General features: G+C 41.9%; 1 pseudogene; it reads left to right on the forward strand.

Annotated features, from left to right (window-relative positions):
• The first annotated feature begins 295 nt into the window (after positions 1-295).
• Pcyt1a-ps3 (phosphate cytidylyltransferase 1A, choline, pseudogene 3) lies at positions 296-1,496 on the forward strand (annotated as a pseudogene).
• Positions 1,497-8,999: the final 7,503 nt, after the last annotated feature.

Below are 8,999 nucleotides of genomic sequence, written 5' to 3' on the forward strand. Positions count from 1 at the left end.
CCTGGACTCTGACCTCATAGGTAGCAATGAATATTCTAGTAAGATCACCAGTGGAAGGGGAAGCCCTTGGTCCTGCTAAGACTGAACCCCCAGTGAACGTGATTGTTGGGGGGGTGGCAATGGGGGGAGGATGGGGAGGGGAACACCCATAAAGAAGGTGAGGGGGGTTAGGGGGATGTTTGCCCGGAAACCGGGAAAAGGGAATAGCATTCGAAATGTAAATAAGAAATACTCAAGTTAATAATAAAAAAAGAAGAAGAAGAAGAAGAAGAAGAAGAAGAAGAAGAAGAAGAAGAAGAAGAAGAAGAAGAAGAAGAAGAAGAAGAAGAAGAAGAAGGATGCACAGAGTTCAGCTAAAGCCAATTTGAGGAAGAGGCGGAAAGAGACACCTGGCGTTAATGGAGTGACAGAGGAAGATGATATTCCTTCCAAAGTGCAGCACTGTGCAGTTGGTTTACCACAGCCAGCTCCTTTTTCTGATGAAATTGAAGTTGATTTTTGTAAGCCCTATGTCAGGGTAATTGTGGAAGAAGTCTGCAGGGGAACTCCTTGTGAGCAGCCTGTGAGAGTTTATGTGGATAGGATATTTGACTTATTTCACTCTGGTCATGCCCGGGCTCTGATGCAGGCAAAGAACCTTTTCCCTAATACATATCTAATTGTGGGAGCTAACGCACAGCTTCAAGGACTTCACTGTGACGAACAAAAAGGAGCTTTATAACGCAGTGCAGCACTACGACTATATGGATGAGGTGGTGAGGAATGCCCCCTGGACTCTGACACCTGAATTCCTGGCGAAGCAACGTATTGATTTCATTGCACACGACGATTTCCGATTTCCCCTGTTCTTCTGTAGGGAGTGATAATGTGTATAAGCACATCAAGGGAGCAGGCATGTTTGCTCCCACGCAGAGGACAGAAGATATCTCCAGATCAGACATCATCATCCGCATTGTCCGTGAGTATGGTGTATATGCAAGTCGGAACCTATAGAGGGACTACACTGTCAAAGTTGTTACCTTTATCAACGAGAAGAAATATCACTTGCAATAACAAGTTGATAAAGTAAAGAAGAAAGTGAAAATGTGGAGGAAAAATCAAAAGAGTTTGTGTAGAAGGTGCAAGAGCACAGACCTCATGCAGAAGTGGGAGAAGTCCCGAGAGTTCATTGGATGTTTCCTGGAAATGTTTGGTCCGGAAGAAGCACTGAAGTACATGCTGAAAGAGGGAAAATGTGGGATGATGCAGGCCAGCAGTCCCAAGCAGAGTCCCAGCAGCAGCCCTACACATGAGCACTCCCCCTCTGCCTCCATTCGGTGGCCCTTCTCTGGCAAGACTTCCCCATCTTCCTCTCAGCAAGTCTCTCTAGGTGCAAGGCTGTGACTTGTGACGTCATCGAGGATGAAGTGGACTAACTTTTCATCCCTGTGCCTATCACCCTCAGAAGCTCTCTGTCAAATTCCATTTTGTGATTCCAGCACTAAACCTAAGGACATCTACGAAGAAAAGACAAATGGGGCAAGAGGACCTGGGAATGGGGGAACCAAAACATCCCTTGTCCTGAGACATTCTCATCTACACAAAGGAGGCTGCCCACACCTTAGAAGCCTGCTCTGTATCCATCTTCCCACCCCAGAACTTTGCTTTACTGTTTATGCTCATGTAATCTTGATAGGGAAATTGTCATTTATGTCATTTTTTTAAAAAAGTAGTCTTTCAAATATAGTAAGTACAACTAATTTTTTGCCCCTGAGGAGTGGGCAGAAAGAGGAAACATGGAATGCCCATTGGCCTTTCTTCCTGAAAACTAGTGCCTGCCTTCTGTTCTGAAGCGAAGTGGCTTTCCAGATCCTTCAAACAGGGAGACATACTGATGTGTCATCAGGGAAGACTATCATAATTTTAAATTCCCTAAAAAAAAATCTCAAAGCTGAATTAGCTCCAGATTCCCTGACTGTCCTGCTGGCCTATGTGTCAGCATGGCTATGGGAGGGAAAAAATCTGAACCTAACTTTTCTTACTCCCTGAGGAGTTTCGTGTTGGACCCAATGGGGTCCATGAAAACACTGATGGGGTTGGAACCCAGCCACAGAACATCAAATGCCGTTTTTCTACTGTGTTTATCTTCTCAGAAATTCTGTTGCCCAGTATTTGGGAGTCTCTTTCCTTCATCCTTCCTGTGAAGGAAGGGACACTGTGAGGGCTACTGTGATTGGAGAGAGGAATGGGATAAAATCAGTCTTGTGCAAAAGCAGTAGAGGTTGAGTTCTGCTGTGTGTGAGTCCCTCACCCTGCAGCTGCCTCTCAGCACCGCCCCCAGTTTATAAAAAGGATACTTTGTAAATGTTTGCACCTTGCATTTCACCAATTTTGTTGATACATGTGGCTTATTGGCATATTCAGAGCTTAGACTTCCACAGAGCATACAGGCAAAAGCACCTGGAAACACTTGGATCTCTGAAACACTCTCCTCAACCTCTGCTCATCATAGAATATTCTTGGATCAAATGAGTACCACATAGAGACTCTTTGCTCCAAGAGCTGCACCTAGCAGAGACTTCCTCCAGTGTTCCTCCAGAAGCAACAGGCATGGGTTAAAACTACTAGCACACAGAGGTCCATAACCTCTTGCCTGCCTATGACTGGTGACCCCAAGAGGAAACAGAACTTGAATTTTAAATCGATGAGTACTGACTCTAAACACTTAGTATTGAGCAGGAGCTCGAGTTTTCAGTCCCCTAGCAGCCCCTGTCACTACATGGCCCAGCAAGTTCATCACTGTCAGTTATCCTGCAGCTGGATTTACAGCGAAGTTGTTTATGTCCATGACCTACTAGTTGTCACTCATAAATACCCCTTGCGGGGTGGAGCGTTCGAGTTTCCAACAAAGAAAACTGCAGTTTCTTTTTCCTTGTACCTCCTCATTGGTCTGTGCTGGGACTATGAGCATTTTACAGTCCTCCTTAGACACTCTCTGGTGGAAGCTGTGGTACTGCCTAAGGGTCTGAGGCTAGCACCACACAGTGCCTGCAGAGCAGGACTACATAGGCTCCTAAACTTACTCTCAGGCAAAGCTGAGAAGAGGAGAGGAGGGAAGAGGCAGCCCCTGGTGTCCCAGTGACCTGTGGAAACACCATTGCTAACTTCTTATGAAGCACTATTTTCACTCAGACCTGATCCAGATGGCCTTGTCCTGGAATCCTCTCTCTGAACCTGTTGAAATTAGTCTTTTCTCACATTATGTACTGCTGTGTGGCTCATTTTAATTTTTCAGCTTTAGTCTTTGGGGATCTGTATAGCTCTGCCTTATTCTCCCAGGTATAGAGAGATAGTGATGTCACTGCTGATGCTCACCTGCTTGTCACCCAGGTGTGCCCTGTGGAAAGGCAAAGGTAGCTGCTTATGTACCATCTTCTTCCATGTAGTCACTCAAGTATACTGTCTGGGTCTCAAACATCAGAGCGTCTCTGTTGACAAGATATGTAACATAGCTTGGACTAGCCTATGCTCATATCCACCCTTTCCTCTCTCCTAACACTCAGACTCTCAGACAGTTTAGACATAAGCAAAAACGTTGGGGTGTGTGACTGCATGGTAGGCACTTGAGGGTCAGTGTGCTCCTTGGTACTAGGAAAAGGTACTGTTGAGATAGTGCACTGCCGGCCACTTGTACCTAGTTAAATGTGTGTGAGCTGTGTAATGCTGGATATGTGATTGTGATCCACACCTCTTGTGCAACCTGAGTCCTGTCAAAAAGCAACAGCATGGAAGGGCTGGGGAAACCTTAAGTTGTTTGGCCTCACAGCTTCTACGCCATAGGAGGAGGCTGAAGACAGGAGCCCTGTGTAGCTTGGGTTGAGAAGGGACCAATGCAGCTGAGCAGGAGACTGAAAACAGAGTTTGCCACTTAGAGAACTTTGAGATCGATAGCTAGTGCCACAGAGCTGCTCCTGGGAAGAGGTGGAGTTGAGGAGGTCGAAAATCTTTACGAGAAAGAGAAAGATTGAGAAAACTTTTCTGACCACGTTTCTCAGCAGCACCTTAGTTATTCATGAGGCCGCACGTGTGACCATCTGCCTAGGACACCCCAAAACAGTGGCTCTTCCAAGGATTTTGTCACTGTTTCCAGCCCGTGTTCACTTATAGAGTTCACATTCTGGGACCTGTTGTCTTTGAAATCTACCCCTTATCAACTTTTCATTCCTTCCCCAAAGCAATGCTGTTTCTTGCTTTGGTTTAATTCCCCCAAGCCATATTTTCTGGATTTCTGTCAGCATAGGTGCACTGATATTGAACCTAAATGATTCAAAGAAAGCTTCCTTAACAATGTTTTATGACTAATGGTATTTTTTTCTTTTTTTTCATCTTTATTAACTTGAGTATTTCTTATTTACATTTAGATTGTTATTCCCCTTTCCGGTTTCTGGGCCAACATCGCCCTAATCCCTTCCCCTCCCCTTCTCTATCTGTGTTCCCCTCCCCATCCTCCCCCCATTAACCCCCCAACAATCACGTTAACTGGGTGTTCAGTCTTGGCAGAACCAAGGGCTTCCCTTCCACTGGTGCTCTTACTAGGCTATTCATTGCTACCTATGCAGTTGGAGCCCAGGGTCAGTCCATGTATAGTCTTTGGGTAGTGGCATAGTTCCTGGAAGCTCTGGTTGGTTGGCATTGTTGTTCATATGGGGTCTCAAGCCCTTTCAAGCTATTTCAGTCCTTTCTAAGATCCCTTCAAAGGGGGTCCCGTTCTCAATTCAGTGGTTTGCTGCTGGCATTCCCCTATGTATTTGCTGTATTCTGGCTGTGTCTCTCAGAAAAGATCTACATCCCTTTCCTGTCAGCCTGCACTTCTTTGATTCATCCATCTTATCAAGTTTGGTGGCTGTATATGTAAGGGCCACATGTGGGACAGGCTCTGAATTGGTATTCCTTCGGCCTCTGTTCTAAATGTTGCCTCCCTATTCCCTCCTAAGGGTATTCTTGTTCCCATGTTAAAGAAGGAGTGAAGCATTCGCATTTTGGTCATCTTTCTAGAGTTTCATGTGTTCTGTGCATCTAGGGTAATTCAATGAATTGGGCTAATATCCACTTATCAATGAGTGCATACCATGTGTGTTTTTCTGTAATTGGGTTACCTCACTCAGAATGATATTTTCCAGTTCTTTCCATTTGCCTATGCATTTCAAAAAGTCATTATCTTTGATGGCTGAGTAATATTCCATTGTGTAGATGTACCACATTTTCTGTATCCATTCCTCTGTTGAAGGGCATCTGGGTTCTTTCCAGGTTCTGGCTATTATAAATAAGGCTGCTATGAACATAGTGGAGCACGTGTCTTTGTTATATGTTGGGGCATCTTTTGGGTATATGCCCAAGAGAGGTATAACTAGGTCCTCAGGTAGTTCAATGTCCAGTTTTCTGAGGAACCTCCAGAGTGATTTCCAGAATGCTTGTACCAGCCTGCGACCCCACCAACAATAGAGGAGTGTTCCTCTTTCTCCACATCTTCTCAGGCATTTGCTGTCGCCTGAGATTTAGATCTTAGCTTTCTCACTGGTGTGAAGTGAAATCTCAGGGTTGTTTTGATTTGCATTTCCCTTATGACTATAGATGTTGAACATTTCTTTAGGTGTTACTCAACCATTCTGTATTCCTCAGCTGTGAATTCTTTGTTTAGCTCTGAACTTCATTTTTAATAGGGTAATTTGTCTCCCTGCAGTCTAACTTCTTGAATTCCTTATACATTTTGGATATAAGGCCTCTATCAGTTGCAGGATTGGTAAACATCTTTTCCCAATCTGTTGTCATTTTGCTCTAACCACAGTGTCTTTTGCCTTACAGAAGCTTTGCAGTTTTATGAGATCCCATTTGTCTATTCTTGATCTTAGAGCATAAGCCATTGGTTTTCTGTTCAGGAAATTTTCTCCAGTGACCATGTGTTTGAGATGCTTCCCCACTTTTTCTTCTATTAGTTTGAGTGTATGTGGTTTGACGTGGAGGTCCTTGATCCACTTGAACTTAAGCTTTGTACAGGGTGATAAGTATGGATCGATCTTCATTCTTCTACATGTTGACCTCCAGTTGAACCAACACCATTTGCTGAAAATGCTATCTTTTTTCCATAGGATGGTTTTGGCTCGTTTGTCAAAAATCAAGTGACCATAGGTGTGCAGGTTCATTTCTGGGTCTTCAATTCTATTCCACTGATCTCTCTGTCTATTTCTGTACCAATACCATGCAGATGTTATCACTATTGCTCTGTAATACTGCCTGAGTTCAGGGATAGTGATTCCCTCAGAAGTCCTTTTATTCTTGAGGATAGTTTTAGCTACCCTGGGTTTTTGTTATTCCAGATGAATTTGGAAATTGATCTGTCTAACTATCTGAAGAATTGGGTTGGTATTTTGATGGGGATTGCATTGAATCCGTAGATCGCTTTTGGAAAAATGTCCATTTGTACTATATTAATCCTGCCAATCCATGTGCATGGGAGATCTTTCCATCTTACGAGATCTTCTTAAATTTCTTTCTTCAGAGGCTTGAAGTTCTTATCATACAGATCTTTCACTTGCTTGGTTAGAGTCACACTGAGGTATTTTATATTATTTGGGACTATTATGAACAGTGTCGTTTCCCTAATTTCTTTCTCAGCTTATTTCTCTTTTATGTAGAGGAAGGCTACTGATTTATTTGAGTTAATTTTATACCCAGCCACTTTGCTCAAGGTGTTTATCAGATTTAGCAGTTCTCTGGTGGAACTTTTGGGATCACTTAAATATACTATCATATCATCTGCAAATAGTGATATTTTGACTTTTCTTTTCCAATTTGTATCCCGTTGATCTACTTTTGTTGTCTGATTGCTCTGGCTATAATTTAAAGAACTATATTGAATAAGTAGGGAGAGAGTGGGCAGCCTTGACTAGTCCCTGATTTTAGTGGGACTGCTTCAAGTTTCTCTCCATTTAATTTAATATTAGCTACTGGTTTCCTTTATAAGGCTTTTACTATGTTTAGATATGGGCCTTGAATTCCTATTCTTTCCAGGACTTTTATCATGAAGTGGTATTGAATGTTGTCAAATGCTTTCTCAGCATCTAATGAAATGATCATGTGGTTTTTATCTTTCAGTTTGTTTGTATACTGGATAATGTTGATGGTTTTCCATACTGACCATTTTGAACCATCCCTGCATGCCTGGGATGGAACCTACTTGATCATGGTGGATGTTTGATGTGCTCTTGGATTCGGTTTGCCAGAAATTTATTGAGTATTTTTCATCGATATTCATAAGGAAAATTGGTCTGAGTTCTCTTTCTTTGTTAAGTCTTTGTGTGCGTTAGGTATAAGAGTAATTGTGGCTTCATAGAAGGAATTCGGTTGCGTTCCATCTCTTTCAATTTTGTGGAGTAGTTTGGATAGTATTGGTATGAGGTATTCTATGAAGTTTTGATAGAATTCTACACAGGACCCACCTGTACCTGGGCTCTTTTTGGTTGGGAGACCTTTAATGAATGCTTCTATTTCTGTAGGAGTTATGGGGTTGTTTAAAGGTTTATCTGTTCCTGATTTAACTTAGGGACCTGGCATCTGTCTAGGAAATTGTCCATTTCTTGCAGTTTTTCAAGTTTTGTTGAATATAGGCTTTTGTAGTAGGATCTGATGATTTTTTTAATCTCCTCTGAATCTGTAGTTATGTCTCCCTTTTCATTTCTGATATTCTTAATTTAGACACACTCTCTGTGTCCTCCCATTAGTCTGGCTAAGGGTTTATCTATCCTGTTATTTTCTCAAAGAACCAACTATTGGTTCTGTTGATTCTTTGTATGGTCCTTTTTGGTTTTATATTGGTTGATTTCAGCTCTGAGTTTGATTATTTCCTGCCTTCTACTCCTCCTGGGTGTATTTGCTTCTTTTTGTTAAAGAGCTTTTAGGTGTGCTGTCGAGCTCCTGATATATGCTCTCTCCTATTTCTTCCTCCAGGCTCTCAGAGCTATGAGTTTTCCTCTAGCACAGCTTTCATTGTGTCCCATAAGTTTGCGTATGTTGTACTTTCCTTTACATTAAATTCTAAGAAGTGGTTAATTTCTTTCTTTATTACTTCCTTGACCAGGTTATCACTGAGTAGAACATTATTCGACTTCCATGTATATGTGAGTGTTCTTCCCTTATTGTTATTGAAGACCAGCTTTAGCCCATGGTGGTCTGATAGGACGCATGGGATTATTTCTATCTTTCTCCATCTATTGAGGCCAGTTTTATGACCAATTATACAGTAAATTTTGGAGAAAGTAACATGAGGTGTTGAGAAGAAGGTATATCCTTTTATTTTAGCATAGAATGTTGTGTAAATAGCTGTTAAGTCCATTTGGTTCATGACTTCTCTTAATCTGTCTATGTTTCTGTTTAATTTCTGTTTCCATGATCTGTCTATTGATGACAGTGGGGTGTTGAAATCTCCCACTATTATTGTGTGAGGTGCAATGTGTGCTTTGAGCTTTAGTAAGGTTTCTTTAATGTATGTAGGTGCCCTTGTATTTGGAGCATAGATATTTAGGATTGAGAGTTCATCTTGGTGGATTTTTCCTTTGATGAATATGAAGTGTCCTTCCTTATCTTTTTGTGATGACTTTTGGTTGAAAATCGATTTTATTCAATATTAGAATGCCTACTCCAGCTTGCTTCTTCAGACCATTTGTTGGAAAGTTGTTTTCCAGCCTTTTACTCTGAGGCAGTGTCTGTCTTTATCTCTGAGGTGTGTTTCCTGTAGGCAGCAGAATGCAGGGTCCTCATAGTGTATCCAGTTTGTTAATCTATGTCTTTTTATTGAGGAGTTAAGTCCACTGATGTTGAGAGATATTAAGGAATAGTGATTGTTGCTTCCTGTTATATTCATATTTGGATGTGAGATTATGTTTGTGTGCTTTTCTTCTCTTTGTTTTATTGTGAAGATGATTAGTTTCTTGCTTTTTCTCGGGTGCAGCTTTCCTCCTTATGTT

Source organism: Rattus norvegicus, chromosome 2 (assembly GCF_021556685.1).
Source record: "Rattus norvegicus strain SHRSP/BbbUtx chromosome 2, alternate assembly SHRSP_T2T, whole genome shotgun sequence".
NCBI lineage: Eukaryota > Metazoa > Chordata > Mammalia > Rodentia > Muridae > Rattus > Rattus norvegicus.